The 20,481-nt window shown below is 36.5% G+C and overlaps 1 protein-coding gene across 8 annotated transcripts in view; it reads right to left on the reverse strand.

Annotated features, from left to right (window-relative positions):
- The window catches only part of LOC141418462 (PHD finger protein 20-like), a 307,934-nt gene that overhangs the window by 105,366 nt on the left and 182,087 nt on the right, over positions 1-20,481 (reverse strand). For 7 of the 8 annotated variants that reach the window (XR_012443078.1, XR_012443082.1, XR_012443080.1 and 4 more), the window contains one exon: positions 5,014-5,238. The gene's annotated coding sequence lies outside the window, so the exon portion shown is untranslated. Of the gene's footprint in view, positions 1-5,013; positions 5,239-9,481; positions 9,950-20,481 lie in introns of those variants that run through there. The other variant, XM_074059041.1, reaches the window with a different exon arrangement.

Consider the following 20,481-nt stretch of genomic DNA (forward strand, 5'->3'; position numbering starts at 1 on the left):
TTTAGGACTTCTATGGTTTCCTTTATTTGTTATTGTACTTTCTCATATTCTTTATTTTTGTTGACTTAGAATTTCTTGAGTGTCTCCTGTACATTTTGGTTGACCATGTCTAGTATCATTTCTGTAAAATTCTCATTGATTACTCACAAGATTTCTTCTTTCAGGGTGTTCTTGTGGTCTTCATTGGGTTTCTTGGTATAGTTTATCTTTGTTTTGTTGGAGTCTGGATCTGGGTATCTGTTTTCTTCATTTCCCTCTGAATCCTGTACTAATTTATTTTTTGTGGGGATTGTTTTCCATCCTTTTTCTGTCTTCCCATCATTACACTTGGTGCTGTTACTGTCCCTGTTCTGTGTGTAATTTAGTATTAGTTAGCTTACAGTAGTAAAAGTAATGAGATCTAGAAAGAAAGAGCAAGAAGAAAAAGAAAGAAAAGAAAAAGAAAACAAATAGAGAACCAAAGAAATTAATGAGAGATGGTGTACTAACCAACAGTGAACTAAACAAGCATTTAGAGAGAAAGAGGAAAAAGAAAAAGAGAAAAAAAAATCCCACACTCAGGAGCAATAAGTTTCAGTCTTAGTAGTTCTGGTTTTACTCCTTCGGCATCCAGTCCTGCCGTTGGTATGTAAGCAATAGCTCTGTCATAGTCTCACCAGGAGGTTGGGTCAGGAGACAGCTTTGTGAACCACTATCTGCTGTATTTCAGGCAGCTGCTCATCTGCCACCTGCTGTCAGCCAACTACTATTGCAGGCTTTGTTTACTGAAAGTTTGCGTGAAGTTCAGCTCCTTGCCCCTACCCCCTTCTCTGCTCACAGCACCCCACCTTCTCTGCTGCATGTCCTTTTCAGTTCCTTATTATTCAGGGTTTTTTTTGTGGGGCAGGGGTCAGTCTGTCCGGGGGCTGTGCTGGTTTATCCCAGGGGTGTCTGTGGGAGTACTGCATGCTGCTTATTTGCCCACCTGTTGGTCTGCGTCTCCCAAGCATTTTGGAGCTGGCATCTGGCGGTGGGGGAGCCCTCCTGGTTTCTCCATGTAATGTAGTGTAGAGAAGCTTTGCATGGGCTGAGGATTCAGAATGTAGGAGTTTTGCTTCTTCTTGGTGGCTTTTTTCTGCCAAGTGTGGCTCCAGTGTCTCAGCAAGATTGTGATTTATGGATCTCACGCTGTCTGCTTCCTCCCTCTAGTCGCCATCTTGGATCCTCTTGTTTCATATTAATTTAAAACTCTAGTGTAACTTACTTTACTGTCAGGAATCATTAACTGAATTCTTTGGTTTGTTATATGAACTTCAGTTTTTCAAATTTCAGTAAATTCATGTACCCTTATGAGTGTGATCAATGCAGTAGTTATGGCAAATTTTCTAATAGCTGAGTAGATAAGTAAACACCATGTTCTGAACTGCTATCATTGCAAAACTGTTGCTCTTTCTTGATAATGAACAGTAGCCCTGTGCTCCTTCTCTAAAACTTTGAAAACATGATAACTTAAACAAATTAGAATTTATGCCAATTTTTTGGTTCTTATATTAATATTTTTGTCTTAGTGATTATCTTACATAATTTTATGAAAAGTAAAAGAAATACTTCTCTGGTAGACACAGTTTCTGCTATTTAATAGGCAGTTGGTGATAATTTATGAATGACTGCAAAAATACTGGAGAATGGCTTTTCCCTTTCTGTCCACAGTTCATCTTTCTTTGGTACTGAAATTGCTTTTCAACCTCACTATGATTATTGTAATCTCAGTCAACAAATTTTGTAGTAAACATTAAATACAATGGGAAATACAAGACACACAAGGTGCTAATGTGAATAATATGTGTCCTATGTGTGTGTATGTGTGTGTGTGTTTGTGTGGATGTGTGGATGTGTGTGAGGATGTGTATGTGGATCTGTGTGTGTAGAAGTTGATGTATGTGTGTATGTGTATGTGTGTGTTATTGTATGTGTGTTTGTGTGGATGTGTGTGTGTTATTGTATATGTGTGTGTGTGTATGTGTGGGTGGATGTGTGTGTGTGTGTGTGTCTGTATGTGTGTTGTATGTGAATGTATGTGTGTGTGTTATTGTATATGTGTGGGTGTGGATGTATGGGTGGATGTGTATGTGTGCATGGATGTGTGGGTGGATGTGTGTGTGTGTGTCTGTTTGTATGTGTGTAATTATATGTGAATGCAGGTGTGTGTGGATGTGTGTGTGTGGATGTGTGTGGATGTGGATGTGTGTGTGTTTGCAGATGTGTGTGTGTATGTGTGTTTGTGTGTATGTGTTTGTAGTTGTGTTTCTGTGTGTGTTTGTATGTGTGTTTGTGTGTATGTGTGTTTGTGTGGATGTGGATATATGTGGATGTATGTGTGTGGATGTTTGTGTGTGTGTGGATGTGTTTATGGATGTGTGTGTGGTTGTGTCGATGTGGATGTGGGGGGTGTTTGTGTGTGTGTGCATGTGTGTTTGTGTGCATGTATATGTGTGTAGATGTGGATGTGAGTGTGTGTATTTGTGTGTGTGTAGATGTGGATGTGCATGTGTGTGTATGGATGTGGGTCTGTGTGTGTGTGTGGCATGCCCATTCTCATTTGGCTTGATACAAAACCCAGCATTGCATCAAATTTAATTCTGGGGTTAATATATTGAGGTACCTCATTAGCAGAGCTTGAAAGAATCCCACTCATTCCTGAGCAGTCATCATCTTACTCCCATCTTTCCCTTAGAATCACTACAGTCAGCCTTATCATTATAGTAAAATCATAAATGAGAAGAAAATCAATACCACTAATTAAAAATATTAGAAAAATTCTGAGTGGGTATACAGACATAGACATGACACACACACACATCCACACAAACACACATCCACACATCCGTAACCACACTCATCCACACACACACACACACACACACGCTGAGCCTGGTAGGAGTCATTTCACTTAAGACAACTCATCATTTTTAGAGGATATGTCAATAAGCCAAGTGAGCTGCTCTAACTCATTGATACCACAGCATTCAGCACATAATTTTCAAAAACAAATTACAGACCAGTTTTTGAAAATCATTTAGAAGCAGCACAGTTTGATACATACCAATGAAGCTACTTCATTTGCTTCTTGGGTACTTTCTAAACTTAAGCAAGTTTGACTTAGCCTGTCATCAGAAACAGTACAAAAATTAAAACGAGTAAGTGTGCCCCTGGATTGCTGAGCATTCTGGTTGTTCCAGCACTGCCGGTTAAAACATCACGAGGACTAGATGTCTGACGAATTTGAAAGCTAACATATTTGTCATTCCTTAAGTGAACTTGAGGTAATTATTCAAAGACCCAGATGAAAAGAAAGCAGTCTCCCTCTTCTGAGGTACTATGCATCCTTTGGTTATATGTGTGTTTTTGCACATTTGTGCCTCTGCTGATAACAAACTTGGAATCTTTTAGTTTATTTATTTTACACAACTCTCTTTCTCCCACACATGTATATATCAACACCCTCCCCTTTCCTTGTGGTACTGGGGACTGAATTAATGGTCTCATACTTGCTAAGTAGGTGTTCTACTACTTGAACCATGCCCCCAGCTCATATGCATATTCTCTAAGATAAATATTCATATGAATTTCCTAGTTCTTATACATGATTCAATTCTGAAATAGTTTTCAATTAATCCAGGAAAGAAAAAATCCTTGGGGAAGTGAATGGTTTTCATTCTCCTATTATCCACCACTATATTGCCTTTTCTTAATGCTTTTATGCTTCTTTACCATTGCTATCTAAAATCATTTTTACTAATAAAACAACTTGTCTGTAAAAAATTCTACCTTACAAATCACAAATATTGTAATTTCTGACCATGAGGTCTTTCACTTTACTCTCTATCTCAATTTACCTACATTTGTAAGTCTCATTCAAACTAACCCATCCATTGACACCTGCTGTTTTGCTATCACATGACTTCCTGTCTAGTGAGAAACATAAGGCAGTGCCAATTATATTACATATGATTCAATAATGTAATTGACCAGCATGTTCTCTGATACTGTGGGTTTTCTTTACTTAATATTTCCCAAATCTACCCACCTATTTTATATCTTTATTACATGTTTTTATAAAGATTACAGTCATCCCTTGCCTGGATGACTAAGAATTCTTTAGCAGATGGAGCCCTAGTTCAAGTGGTAGAGTGCCTGCCTAGTGAGCATGAAGCCCTAAATTGGAACTGAGCACCACCTAAAATAAGTTTCTTATCTAACTGTCCTCATTCTTGGATTATGTGTGTCCAATCTATTTCTCATGGATTGAAGTGATCTTTTCAATACAAACATCTCATATTCTTCCCTTGTTTAAAATACTTCTTTATGGTCATCTCAATATTGGAGTAAAGAATAATTTCTTTGACCTGGTTTATGAGGATCTTCTTGTTTACTACGTATTCCCTACCTAATCCCCACTATTCATATGCAATATTCTGTCTAGCTAGCCTGCAGTATTTTGGACTAGTCCTGCTCCTTCATGCACAAAAATAATACACACACCATTTCTCTGATACACACTCCCAGAATTTTTTATTTATTGATGGGGAAATAACTCCTCATTGTGTTTTGCACATTTCAACCAAGTTGGAGGCCAGGACTTTACATCAGATAATTTCTGCAAGTATTTATGCCTCTAAGTAAAATTGTTGTGAAATAATAATATCTATGCCTTTAAATGAAAGTTCCTTTGATAAGTCAGAAGTATTAACCTTTTACATTTATACTTTCTTTTTGCTGTTTTTACTCCATTTGCAGGCAAGTGACAGAAGTAAATTGTGTGAACTAACAGTGTGGACCAAACTGTAGAGTTCATGTAACTCTCTTATCTCTGAATTCTTGTGGTCTACTACTTGGACCTCAGCTGACTCTAAATGTATTAATCACAGAAACTGTTCTCTTGGAGTTAGATTTCAGAGACTTAGACTATACCACCATCCCTTATTTTAGCATCTAATAAAGAAAATCTGAGAGATTAAGAGAGCCCTGGGTTACCTAGTGCACATCTGATCCATCAGGATGAGCAGGGAGGATCCATCCATATTCCAGGAGTTGACAATGCAGGTTCTGCTGAGGAACCAGGCCTTGGCTGTTTCTGCTGCAGACAGCCTGCCACTGGGACTCTTCTTTAGCTCTTCAAGCTGCCCTTTGCCTGCAGAAGCACTGAGATCCTGAAGGCCATGGTGTAGGCTTGGCCCTTCCCCCACTTCCCTCTGGTGCCTTGATGAAGAGAAAAGATGTGAAATACTTAAAAATTGCTTTGGATGGGATTGATAAACTGCTAGGCCAGCAGGTTCACCCCAGGAGGTGCAAACTGCAAGTCTGGAGTTGTGGAATGAACATCAGGATGTATGGACCATGGACTACATGGCCACATCCCATGCCTGCTCCCCAGAGAACATGACTGAACAGAAAGCACCGAATCACAGAGCAGGGATGGTAGTGAAGCAGCCGATGAGGGCATTTGCAGACATCTGCATCCGTGACCTATTCCTACAAAAATTCCAAGCTAGCCTGCTATGGTGGGCTAAGAAGAGAAAAGATTTCCTCCAGATGTGCTGTAGAAAGCTGCATATTAGGCCAGCCTCCATCGATGAAATGCAAGTGGTTTTGCATCTCTTGCAGATGGACCACATCCAGGAGCTACAGATGGATCATATCCAGAATCAGAGGATCACGAGGATATTTGTTCCTTACCTGGGCAGAATGAGTAACCTTTGTGTATTTTCATTCACCCAGATGAGAGAGGGATTATGTACTTGCAGCCCAGGAAACCTGTGCGGTACCTCCCTGTACACATGAGCTCTATGTACACGATGCCTTCTTCCTTTATGGGAAAATGCACGGGATACTCAGGAGCCAGATGCCCCTGGAGATCCTCTCTTGAAGGTCAAGCCTGCTAAAGCTGTCAGATTTGAGACATCTATCTCAGTGTCCCAGAACCAGCCAGCTCAAAGACCAGTACCTGTAGGACCACTCTCTGAAAGAGTTGAGTCCAGATACCCTCAGAGCTCTGCTGGAGAGAGAGGCGAGCACCCTGGAGCGATTGCTCTCTGAGGAGTCTGTGAAATCACCGACTCCCAGCTTGATGGCATCCTGCCCACCCCATGAGGTCCAGATAGGCACCTTGGTCTTTCTACCCAGTAAAAGGAGCCTCTTTTCTAGCCTGGAGCCTAGTGGCACCTGGGTGGACTGAGAGGAGTGTTGCCTTCTCTCTGTTTCTGCTTGTTCTCTTTGTCCATTTCATTTGTTTTGCAGTGCTTAGGATGCACCCAGGCCTGGTGCATGCTAGCAGGGACCATACCATGGAGTTCATCCCAGTTTTGTCCCATAGTCTTCCTAAAATTAGCTGTCAAGGAAAATAAATTAATATCTTAAATTTTAGCCAAGCCCCCCCCCCAAAAAAAATAGTAGTCCCAATTATGGAAAATTTTCCTTCTTCTTGGGTCCAATAAAGAAAGAAGAAAATTTACTTTACTGAAATTATTGCAAACCAAAAGGCTGAAAAGATAATATAAAACGTGTGCCTGAGAGACTCTCTTTCTACAAATCAGATTTTCTTAGGAAACGAAAGAATGATTGAATTTGCTTTAAAAAAAATGCTTCTTTTGTTTTACTTTCAAATCAAGACCAGTGTGAGGCAGTGTGTATAAAACAATTTTAAAGAGAAAAGCTGGTTACGGCATAGGAAGAGTGAGAATCCCCTAGGAAGACATTCAAGACTTCTGAGAGCAGAGCAGACAGTTACTAAAGAGAAAGGGAAATGAACCTGGGTTTAGTTGCTTTAGAAAAGATATCAAAAGGAAGATATCTTAGGTGTTAATAGAGCCAAGAGCATAACTACTACTCAGTGAAACGAGTGTCAGGCTGGAGTGACTCTTTCAGTGGGAGCCCAGATCCAGTAAAGTGGAGTCACAACATTTATGCATACTGTCTGTTATGAGAGCCATTGGTGAACAAGCCCTTGAAGAATGAGACAGCTTTGCAAAGTGGTTACCTAAAAAATGGACAGAGTTAACAGGCAGAAAATTCGAATGAGAACTTCAGGGAAAATAAAAGGATTAAAATATTCCTTGGAAAGTTGCACCTTACAAAGCTTCTATAATTGGAGAGGCAGATGATGCCTATATCTTCAGGAAATACAATATAAATGTTAAAAGTAGATCTTTTAGGCAAGTGATACATGCTAAACACAGAGCATGAGATATATGGATATGGATCTTGGAGAACCATAATAGATTGGATGCTGCCTCGGGTTAGTTGTTAGTGTACCTGGAAAATGCTTCTTGTGGGCTATGATTGTCCAATTTCAGAAAGTAAAGTTAGACAAGACTGTCTTTGAATAGCCAATATCTTTTGCTCATTTAAAAAGAACCAAATTCTTATTTTACTCTTAATGAACTCATGAGAAAAAAAATATACAGAATATGTCAAAAAACACTGTGAGCCTGAAAGCAAGAACTGAGATAAAGGAGAGCAGGGAGCACCACTACCCAGCAGTACAGGAACAGAAACAAAACCTCCAATTTAACAATCAGATTGGATTTAAAAATTTAATGAATTCTCTTGCAAGGAGTACATCAGAGGACCATGACACCCTACTGTGTATCTGACACCTGCAGAGGAGGTAGTAGAGAGATTAGCATACTTCCAAGAAGCAAATTGGGTATATCCTAGTTCAGAGAAGTTCCTTTCTTCCAGAAACATGACCATAATACCTGAACTATAAAGGGGGAAAACTGTCAGCTGAAAGATAACATGAGCATCTGTATTAACTTTTACTGCCATTAGATAATAGGGATTGTCAGCATGTCACAATGAAATCCATTATTTTGAACAATTAATATATGCTAACAGAAAATAATAGAAAATTTAACAAGAAGTCTTGCATGGTGGTGCATGTCTCTAATCCCAACCTTCAGGAAGCAAAAGCAGGAGGATCTTGAGTTCAAGGCCAGCCTGGGCTACATAGCAAGAACCTGTCTAAAAAAAAACAAAAACAAAAACAAAGTAACAAAAAGCAAATTAGAAAAAGACAGATGAGTGAGAAATCAGGTTAAGCAAAGTGGAGCGATGCTGAGAGATCTCCTGCCAACCATTATCGAGTGGGTCCAGATCTACAGGATAAAAATATAAATCAGAGCACCTGGGGAAGGAGTGTAATGTGTATCGACATCAAAGCTGACTGTGCCCTGCAGATGGGGAAGGAACGTTAAGTCAGATGCTTCCAGGCAGAGTGGTTTGGGATGTTCTGTGTAGGTGGAGTAGGATTTTTGTCTTTTTTCATTTTGGGGGGGAGCTTTGTTTCAGTTATTTTTTTTGGATAATGTCTTATGCTTATTAAGTAGGCACTCCCCCCTTTTCTTTCACTTTATTTTTCATATAGAGCCTTACATTTTTGCCCATGACTGGCCTTGACTGCAATCTTGGTAGGTTTCCTGGGAAGACAGGATTAAGGTATGTTCAATCAAGTCCAGGTTCTTTGTTGAGATGGAGGGTCTCATTAATTTTTGCCCTGATAGGCTTTAAATCATGATCCTCCAAATCTCTGCCTCCTGAATAGTTGAGATTATAGGCTTGAACCAGAGTGCCTGGCCCTAATAATTACAGGGTCATAACCGTTCTTGGGAATGACATGGTTATATGGTATGAATAAATTTCCCAAAGTATCAGATTGCAAAGAAAGAAAAGATTGAGACATTTGTGGACACAACTTGGATAAGCATAGCAGTGGATTATGGAAGTCCATGACTTAGTGTGCAGGTGGGTACATGGTGCTCAGCAAAGTGACATGTGAGACAGAGCATCGGTACTGATTACAGGTCCTCCAAGTGTGTGTGAGATGTCCAAAGACTCACAAAACCTACCTGTAAGGAGATTGGAAAGTGCCCTCGGAATTAAATTATCAAGGAGAAAATGATTATGAAGAGAACTAAAGATGCCACAATTTTTAAAACAGGTTGAATTTTAAGCAAATATGTTATTCAGTAGTGCATTAATCTTTGGCAAAGTCATTTTTGGAGCAAATGTCCTATCCATAATAATATACTCAGCAGTTCTCTTCCTGGTTTTAATAGTCTATGATTTAGTAATATGAGAAAGAGATAAAATCCATGGGCTTTCATCTAAGAAAATCTACTTGGTAAATAAATGGAGAAATTAAAGTTATCTTGGTTGACAATTTTGAATCTGAAAATACCTACCCCTCCTTCAACCTTGTTCTATGATGTGTCTTTGTGGAGGATGGGATTTGATTTCTGACCACAAAACTGACACAGCCATTTTTTTAAAGTGCCAGGAAGGAGAGAAATAACTTCTAAGATACAGTCTTTTAGAGTCACATTCATGATTAAATTGAGCAATTTCAACCTACTGTTTAAAAAAAATGAACTATATAATGTAAAAATTATGCACAGAGAGAATAATAAAAGATGTGACTGGAAAGATTAAAAGTTAAACAAACCTGCAGAAATCACAGCGTGACAGCAAATGCCAGATGGCTTTAAAATCCCCAGGGTCCTTGAAGAGTTTGAAAAGGGCAAGTTGCGTGTCATCCAACAGATTTTCATCTTTGAAAACCCATAAAGGAAGAAAAAAAGAGTTCCTAAAAAGACACAAGTTCAATAAATGGTTGTTTTGTAGTCACTGTGGAGGCTGGGGTAAGTTCAAACTCCTGTTAACTAAGAAAGTTCAGGTTGAAGGGATCAGAGTTGAGACTTATCAAGACTTTCCTCCTATGCATGTAAGGTTATTTGCTTCTTTTTAAACAATTTGTTTTGTTTTTGAATGATCACACACTGAAAACATGAGAGGATATCATTGTGTTACTTCTATACATGTGTACAGTGAACAAGTCCTCTGCCTCAGCTATGTTTCCATTCTCTTCTCCCTCCTCGGTCCTTTCTCAGTGTTTGGTGGGTTTCATTGTGCCGTCTCCATATGTACTTACGTTCTCCTCACCCCTCAGTATCCTTGACTTTCTCCCTTCTCCTCCCACTCCTAGCAAAGCCCCCCCCAACACTACACAGTCCCCCATTTACATTCAGGTCCCACTAGTAACGTCATCATCATCATCATTTTAGGTGTAGATTCTATAGATGAGTGAGAATGTGAAATCAAAGAATAATTGAAAATCAGATCTTGCCTTATGCACATTTTTTGAGATAAAATTGACAAACAAAAACTGTATATATTTAAAGTATCAATGTGATGATTCGATATATGTGTGCAATGTAATTAATCAACACAGCCATCACTTCATATAGTCACTGTGCATGTTGGCATAGATGCTGGGAACACTTAATTTCTATGCTCCCTGCAAATTTCAAGTATACAATATCCTGTTACTAACTGTAGGCACCATAGCACGTTAGATACCCATAACTCATTGTATTATAACTAAAAATGTGAAGGTCTTGTCCAACATTTCTCCGTTCACCTCCTTCTCCCCATACCCTGGCAACCACCATTCCCCTCTCTGCTTCTGAAAATTCAGTCATTTTAGATGCTATTCATAAATCGAGATCACAAAGTACCTGTCTTTCTGTGCATGGCTACTTCACACGGGAAAATGATTTCCAGGTTCATCCATGCTGTGGGATTACATTTTTTTTGGATCTGAATAATATCCTATTGTACATATCTCCCATATTTTTGGACATTATTTCATTAACAGACACTTAGGTTTCTTCCATTTCTTAGTTATGGTGGATAATGTTGCATATATAAGACTGCTTATCTCACTCTGAACGTCTCCATTTCCTTTTATTATATACCCAGAAGTTCAATTGCCAGATTATATTGTAGTTATACTATTAACTTTTAGATGAATTGTCATGTTGATTTTGCCAAGAAATCAGTCGATCTATCTTTTCACCAACAGTAAACAAGGAGTCTTTTTTACTGTACCCCCACCAACATTTATTATCTCTTAACTTTCTCTACTAGATATCCTAACTGGTTTGAGTAAATATCTCACTGGAATTTTGATTTTCATTTCTGTGATGATTAGTGATGTTGAGTGCTCATTAACATATCTGTTGACCATTTGTATTTCTTCTTTGATAAAATGTTTACTTGGGTCCTTTGCCTATTTCTTAACTAGGGGATTTGTTGTTTTGTGATTGAGTCATATGACTTCCTTATGATAATATTACCTTCATTACATATTGATTTGCAAATGTTATCTCTCATTTCATATTTTCTCTCCTTTTTTTCATGTTCCAGGATATTGAAAGTCAATTTTCTATTTCTAAGTGAATATAAACATTTAACAAAGTTCACTTTTTTTAACTTTGTTTTTTCCTTAAATGAAACACTAAGTTTACATTCAAATGGACAAATAAGCATTAGAGAATGATTCCCTGGATTATAAAACAATCAAATAGTGATTTAGTTTTTCACTTATTATTGCATTTTTTTCATTGGCACATTGAATCCTGTAGATTCGATACAGCCCCACTGAGTTATGTTTTCATAAATTGCTGTGCTGTTTTCATATTGTATTAAAAATTTTTTGCTCAACTCAATGCCAAGGGTCTTTTCCCTATGTTTTCTACTAGAAACTTTGTGATTTCAGTTTTATATTTGAGACTCCAATGCATGTAGTGTGAATTTTGTGTACACTATAAGATAAAGCCTAATTTTTTTTGCCTATAGAGATCCTATTTCCCCCATAAAATTTATTACAGAGCTTACCCTTTCCCCACAGTAAATTCATGGCACTTGTGGTACAGTGAGTGAATTGACCTTGTGTACATGGCTTACTTCTGTCTTCTCTATTCTGTTGCTTCATCTCTTGTGCCAGAGTCCAGCTGCTTATTGCTATAGTTTTGTTATATGGTTTTCTGTTAGGAAGTTATGATGCCTCCATTTGATATTCTTGTTTAAGATCACATTTTCTATTGTTTTTTCTGCACCTTTTGAAACAATCATAAGATTTTTATCCCCCATTTGTTAATGTTGTCCAAAACCCTTATTGATTTGTGTATGGTGAGTCATTTTTTCATGCCAAGGTTAAATCCTACTTGTTATGCAGTATGACCTTTATGCTGGGCTGTTTAATTTGGGTTACTCATATATTGTTGAGGATATTGTATATGTATTTATTAAGGATATTGACCTACAATTTTCTTTTCTTATAGTTCCTTGACTAGCAATGGTATTAGGAAAGTAGTGGCTTTGCAAAATGGTTTTTAAATACATCCTCCTCTTCAATTTTTTTGTACAAGTTTTAAAAAGATTGGCTTTAACTATTCTTTACATGCTTTGTCACCCAAAAATCCATTTGGTCATTGACTGTAATTCCTTAAGGGATTATTGATTACTGCTTCAGTCTCCTTACTTGCCATTCTGCTATTCAAATTTTCTAATTCTCCATGATTCAGTCTTGGTATGCTTCTCTTAATTTATCTATTTCTTCTAGGTGATCAATTTTTGGCATGTACTTTTCCTATTAGTCTCTAAGGATAATTTATATCTCCTTCTTGTGACGTCTCTTCTCTCATTTTATAAGCTTACTGATTTGTGTAGTATATCTAAGACACTTTTCCATTTTGCTTTCATAAAACCAACTCTTCCTTTTATTAATCTTTTCAATTGTCTTTCCTTTGTGTATTTCATGAATTTCTAATATAATTTTTGTTACTGAATTGATTCTTCTTACCTTAGGCTTATAGCTCCTTTTTCTTATTCCTTTTGGTATAAAATTACATTATTTAAAGTCTTTCTTCTTTCTTAATATAGACATTTACTGCTATGAGCTTCCCTGCTAGATCTGCTTTTGATGAATCTCTTCAATTTTGGTATTTTATCCATTTTTGTTTATCTCAAGATATTTTAAGTTTTCCCTTTGAACTTATTCTTTGACATATTCATCAGTATTCTATTTAAAGTTCACATATTTGTGAATTTACTAGTTTTTCTCATAGTATTGATTTCTGGTTTCATAACATTGTGTCAGAAAAGATATTTGGTACGACTTCAGTCTTCTTAAATTTGCTAAGACTTGCTTGTGGCTTAACACGCAATCTATCCCGGAAAATGTTGCATCTGCACTTGAGAGGAACGTGTATTCTGTTGCTGTAGGATGGAATTTGTGTGTGTCTGTGAAGTCCATTTGGTCAAAGTAGCTCAAATTTAGTGTTCACTATTGAATTTCTGTCTGGACGATAAATCCATTGTTGAGAGAGAGGTAATGAATTTCCCTATGAACATTGTTTCATTGCCTATCTTTATCTTCATGTTTGTTAATATTTGCATTATACCTTTAGGTGCTCTAATTTTGGCTACTATATACACCCAAAACAATAAACATTTTATTAATATATAATTAAAATACAACACAAATAGGGTATAAATGATATATATTTACTGTATATTATAAATTTATATAGATTTGCAATTGCCGTATCCTCTTGTCCTTTGTATCCTTTTATAGTTTTTGACGTATAATAAAATTTCTCCAACATAAGTGGTAATACCCCTGTTCTCTTTTCAGCTCCATTTGCATGGAATATTTCTTCATCTCTTCACTTTTAGCCTATTTATGTCTATAAATCAAAAATGGGTCTTTTATGAGGAGAAAATTATTGGATCTTGTTTTTAAAAATTTAAATGTACTGTGTTCTGTATCTCTTGACTGGAGAATTTAATCCATTTACATTTAAAGTAATTATTGATAGGTTAAGACTTAGTTCTGCCATCTTCATGATCATTTTATGACTGTTTGGTAATTCCTTTCTTACTGTATTTTTTGTGTAGTGTTGACTTCTCAAAGTCATATGCTTTGATTCCATTTATCCCTTGTGTGTACTAGACATTTTCTTTCTTTGTGATCACCATGAAGCTTTCAAAAATATCTTATAGTTATAGTAGCTTATTTTAAACTGGTAACCTTTCAAATCATACATAAAAACTCTTTCCAGATGGGAGCGATACGTATTGGAGAGTGACATACTTAGTAAGTACAAGACCCTGGGTTTCATCAACAGCACTAAACAGATAAAAACCAAGGAATTCTATATTTCAATTTCTCACCCACTTCAAATTTTATATAATTGGTGTCACACCTTGCAATTCTTATGTTGTGTATCTATTAACGAACTATTGTAGCTATAGTTATTTTTAATTCTTTTGCCTTTTAACTCATACTAGAGTTAAATGTGATTTACTTGCTAACACAATATTAGTGCATTTTGAATGTGGCTATATAATTATATTAACCTGTGAGTTTTATACTTTCATATGTTCTCATGTTAATACTTAGTATTTTTTCATTTTAATCAAAATAAATCTTGTTAGCATTTTTTTATGGGCAAGTCTACTGGCAATCTCCAGCTTTCATATTTGTTTCTTAATTTGACTAAGTCTTTTTCTTGCTTTTCCTTATAAAGTTTATGTCTATTGGGTATAGTATTATTGGCAAGTAGCTATTTATCTAATATCACTTTAAATATATCATCTTACTTACTTTTAGTTTGCAATGCTTCTATTAAGATGTCCACTTATAAAAGGGCAGAGCAAAGATAGGAAGATACAGAATGGAGGGAATGATAGGGAAGGAGCGAAAATCCTCTTTGAGGAAGGCTCATTACCTATAGAATCACACCCCCACCCCCATGCAAAGTAGTTGGAGAAGCCGAGCCCCATGTCTGTCATAAACCTGGGACCAACTGCTGAGGAAAAGAGGTTGGGACAGTGGAGCCGGGCGCGAAGCAAGAGAGGGGCAGCGGTGGGGGAGAGCTGATGGCTCCAAGAAATGGCTCACAGAATTACATTTGTTTTTCTTGTGATTTTATTAAAAGTCACTCCTCATCTCCAAAAAAAAAAAAAAAAAAGATGTCCACTTATAGACTTGAATGCAAAGACATTCTATATAACTGACTTTTGATCATTTAAATATAGTGTGTCTCCTAGCAATCTTCTTTGAATTGATGTTTACTTGGGGTCCTTTGAGCTTTATGAATGTAGATGTTCACTTCTGTTGCAAGATTTGGGATGTTTTAGTCATTATTTCTTCAAACAACTTTTCAGCCATTTCTGTCTCTCTCTCTCTCTTCTTCTGAAAACCCCATAAAGCATATTTTGATTTGTTTGATGGTGTCTCATTGGGCTTATATACTTTCTTCACTCTTTAATTCTGCTTTCTTTTTGTTCCTCTCAGTGAGAAATTTTAATGACCCCCCTATTATGTCCTTATATGGTGGGTCTGTTACCAGAGGTGCAATTCAGTTTAGCTTCCCCCAGGCCCCTGGGAGAGCTCATAGTGTCTCATTTGGTAGACTTGTGGCTGGGAAGGAGTGTTCCTGGACTGTGGGTGAGAGGGGCCGCAAGTTTAGAGTCACCTCCAGATCTGAAGCTGTAGCATGTCTGATAAGACTTCCTCAAAGTGAAAGGACAAAAGTGTCTTCCACTGGGTCCTTTGTTGGTAGGGCTGTTTCCAGATCACAGCTGACAGGGCTTAGAATTGGGTCACAAATGTTTTCAGGTTCAACAGCTGAGGCAGAAGCCAGGAGGCCTGTTAACTGAAGAAGGTATGGCTCCTCCAAAATCCCTTGAAAATGAAGCTGATGTCAGGGCTGAGCCCACAAGGAGGAGGACTGATTCTGCATACCAGGTCCTGGTATATAGCCAGGACCATTATTAGGGAACCTGACACCAGATCACTTCTTTGGTCTTCCTTGGTCTTGGGCTCCACTGTGGTTATGCAGCCTTTTTTCCTGGATCTCAAAGTTCCCACAAGGGCTCTTTAGTCTGCCAAATTATTGTTGCTGAAGAGGAATTTGAGGAAGGGATCTCCTGTTCCATCATGTTGCTGATGTTACCCTCAGTCCTTAGCTTTTCTTTAACTTTTAATTGAGACTATGGGAAACAATGGAATTGTCTTATGTAGCCAAGACTTTTGGTCTCCAAGTGAAACCTATGTGTGCAACATATGGGGCTCCCTGGGATTTGGATGAGGCTCTGCTTCCAGAAATAATTCCATTAAAAAAATTTTATTCTCATTTTTATGGGAAATAGTAAATTTACTGTTTGAAATAGTTGGAAAGTATTACATCATTGAAGAAAAATAGACCTGATTTTGAATCTTGGACTTTCCAGCAGTAATTTTATGCTTATTTCCACTTTTGTCTTTTTTTTTTAAGGAAACTAATGCTTATCTCAAAAGATGTGACTTTTTCATGAAATACACCATTCACAGAGTGCTTGACATATTGTGAGCATAAAAAATGTATTGATGTTAGTTTATCTCCATTTCTCCATAAAAGTGGGTATATACATGTGTTTTAAAATTCTGAATCACTGCTTGCCTCACACTGTCTCTCTAAAGCTTTGCTCTAATGCAAGACAGTTTCACATACAAAACTGTCTTATAATGCAATATGCATTAAATATTTCTGATAACTAAATCCTCCTAGTCTATGATACACCGAATGTGTAATTGTGCAAACAAACATATACACACAAACACTACAGGAACATCTCAAGTGCATAGTGGTGATATGTAACTAATTGCTACCATACTGGAAAGGCAGTTTTAGATTGTTAGGAGTATAATTTTAAATTAACATGGGAAATAAGTATTTTTTGCTTTGCTAATCCTGAAAAAATTTCTTCTATTAATCTTAGCATATGCCACTAATAAATTTACTTTATCTTTTATCAAACCACAATTTTTATAACTTTCTCTCTTGCTTTCAACTTCTAATGCTTGCATCCCTTCAAATAGCTAATGACCTTGCTTATAAATTCACATAAATAAAATAATCAATGTCACCTTCTGCATTATGACACTCTCATACATATAGGTGTTCTCTCTTCTCTCAATTAAAAAATATAAAGTGCTTTGACATTATTTAGAATAAACTTCACATATTTCAGTGGATCTTGTCTCCTCATCATATCTATACAAGAACTCAACCCTTACTTTAGCTTCTCTCCTTCCAACTAATATTTTTCCCTCCATGGTAGGGAATAATTCTCACCTCCTATATAACATAATTATTAGCTTGACTTTTAAATAAAATACTAATAGTAATAAATCCCCTTTTACCCACTATCATATTGATGGTACCTCTAACAAACTCCTTTGTTAATGAATGTTTGCTCTTATTCCACTTTTAATTCATACTAAAATTCCATCAGGTCCAATCAAAACATATATTCTGAATCCAACCATTTCTTAACCTGATTCTTCTGCCATGTTAACACCATGGCAAATCCCCATCTCTGTCTCTCTCCATAATTACAATTACCTCATGATTGTTCTTCCTACCTAGTCTTTAGAGTCTCATTTTCATGTATCAGTACATCCAAAAGTATAATTAACACATATGACTTCTTTGAAGTCTATCATCTAAGGGCTTTTCACCACACTTGGAATTATATGCAAAATTCATTTGAAGCCCAATATAGCTTCACTCCTGGTTTCTTCTGTGAAATCTCTTTCTATATAGATAGATATAGGTTATTACGTTTTACATACACACATGTATATTTGTGTGTGTTAGACTTTTTATCATTTTGACAAACACTTGAGGGAAATAATATGAAAGGAAAAACAATTTTGGTTCCTGATTTCAGAGGATTAAATCCACAGTCATTGGCTCCATTGTTTGTGGACCTGTAGTGAAACAGTGTCATGACAGAAGGGTGTGGTAGAGCAGAGCTGCTCACCTCATGACAGCCAGGAAACAGAAAAAAGGTAAAAGTGGTCAGAAACAAGATCTCCTTCACATCCTTCAAAGGCATGCCCCTATACTCTCCAATCAGACCCTACCTCCACCTTCTTCCTAAATTGTGCCGATATTATGTCCCAATATTCCATTCAGGGCAAATAATTTCAAAAAGCTCCAGCTAAATTCAAATCATCCTTATCATGCTCCAGAAAGATGAATATTTGAGCACTTGTAAGTTGTATGTTTTTGTCTTTTTCAAATTTGGATGACTAGATGGATGGTAAAATCATATTGTACGTGTAACTCCGTGCGTTCCAGTGGACAAGCATGTATTTCTATTCAGTCTATTTTATTGTGCTTATTAACTTCTAACTTTTGAAGTGTAAAATTCTTTGTCTATCTGGTTGGTATTAAAATATCTACCATGTGTGGAGGATTGTAAAAGCTTTATAAAATGATATGAAGTAAATAGAAGATGGTTTAGACTTTAGAACATTTTAGAAGCTCAACAAATACCCAATACTCCCTCTTTACAATGGTAAAATATGCTCATAAAAATTTGTGCATCTAGCTTTGAGTACTGGCATTATTTCAAGTTTTAGAATTCTTTACACCCAAGTATCTTAGAAATGCAGTGTAGAGGAAACTGTACTTTTCCTCTCTTCAAGAGGAGCTGAGAACCATAGAACATTTTCTATCACTGATCAGAAAACAGTTTGCATCTTCTTATCAAGCTCCCAAAAATTACCATATAAATTTTGTAAAATTCCTAAGGAAAAAACTTATTTATTTAAATTATATGAATTTTTGCACATTGCCTGAGCTGTGAGATACTTTTGGATAATAAAAGCAATGGTATTATTCATTCCCCCATCTTTATATTTATTTTTTAGCATCTAAAGAATAAGAAAGGAAATCAAAATACCTATATTGTATCCATCCTGCATTAGAAAGGAGTGGACTCTATCGGAGATGATTAGGACCTCTAGGAAGTTCAATGCCTTGAAATTTTGAGTACGGATAATGCTATTTATTCTCTATCTGAGATGACAATTGACAGCTGATGTTTTCTCTTGGGAAATCACACCCTTAAGAAACAAATATTGCATGCTTAATAGTGACTTATCCTACAACGATAAAGACCCATCATATTCTTAAAATTTCAGCAATAAAAATAAATGGAGATATGATGCCATAAAGTATATATTATAATATTTGTTACAGTGGTAGAAGGCAAACTTGATGTTATTGTAAAATAAAATGAATTTGCTGCCTGCTGTCTTCAGTTGTGATTTGACAAGTGCCCAATCTCATGCCATTCTGAATCCCTTCATTTATCTTTTTGAGCATGTTTTGTCTCTTTGAGACAAATGCTCAAATCTTTTTGAGCATGTTTTGCCTCTTTGAGGCAAATGAAACAATCTTTCCATTTAATTTGCAAAAAAAAAATGCTCATCTATACTTGAGTTTACTAGGTATTAATACATGAAAAGCTATTTCTGTTGTTACAGACCTCTTTGACAGTGTGAAGTCAATCTGAATCCCTTGTTAGGTAAACTGCTAATGTATCCTTGTTTGTGTGACAAGAAGGATATATACCAAAACTATTTCCTTTGTCCACACATGTACATCATATCTTTAGGGATGTAGATCAAATTTATTTAAACAACCTTATAATGTCAGATTTCAATAATTCTTCTCAAATAGTTTAATACTATTTGAAAGCAAAAAGTTTACACAAGCTTTACATTTTATTTTGTAGTATAATGGGGATTAAAGGAAAATCCTCATGCTTAATAGCCAGGTGCTCTACCTTACCCTCTGAGCTATACCTTCAAACCTTTGTGTTTTATTTTTCAAGAGAATCTTGCACTGGCTGGCCTCAGAGTGTGATCCTCCTACCTGACCTTCCTAGGTGGAGTTATAGGTTTTAAAGTAATTATAAAGACTGTATGCTAATCTTATATGAAACAATTTATTGTCACCCTCTCCAAAGCCCAATTACAAAACAGGACATTAAAAAGAAGATATATATTCTCTAACACATAGAGAATAGAGATGAAAAGAAAATAGGTCAACAATAATTTAGGGATAGAAAGTATTTGAACAACTACAACTTTTCAGAGTGGAAAAAACTGAAATCTAGAAGGTAGATTGGAGAAAACTAATATAATTCAATTCAATTCAGAACTCAGAAAAGAAATTAGAATTCAAGGAAAGTGGGGTATGTGGCAGAATTGCCAAGTAAAGTAGTAGACACTGAAAGAATATATTTTAGTATAAGAGTAATGCAAAAATGCATGGAATATATGTTACTAAAACTCAGTTTGTCTGAAATGTAAATATAACTGAGTAGCCTCTAGTTTTATACTGTAAGCTAAATTTTTCATTTTACTCTGCTGAGCAGTGGTGTTGGAATTAATTAGTTGGAAAGATATTAGACAGAGTTTGAATTTTGGGTCTCCCCTCTCACCCTACATATACAAGAAATTATCCTGTTATAGTGTAGTTTCTGGAGAAACTGAACCAGAGAGGCTGGATGTCGGGTCCAGTAGTCTGGACAGCACATCAGGATCCAGTCATCAGTCTAAAACCACTAGCCTTAAGAGAATGTCTAGATAAGGAAGAGTAAATTCCTCTGGCCTCTTTTCTCCACTCAGGTTATTGATTCGAGAAGGCAAAATTACCTATCCCAACCTCTCATCAGGTACATATTTTGGGTTGTGTTTTTTTTAGAGCAAATCCAAAAAATAAAGGTTACAAATGCTGATGTTTGAGTCATCCA

Source organism: Castor canadensis, chromosome 17 (genome assembly GCF_047511655.1).
Source record: "Castor canadensis chromosome 17, mCasCan1.hap1v2, whole genome shotgun sequence".
In the NCBI taxonomy this organism is placed as follows: Eukaryota; Metazoa; Chordata; class Mammalia; order Rodentia; family Castoridae; genus Castor; species Castor canadensis.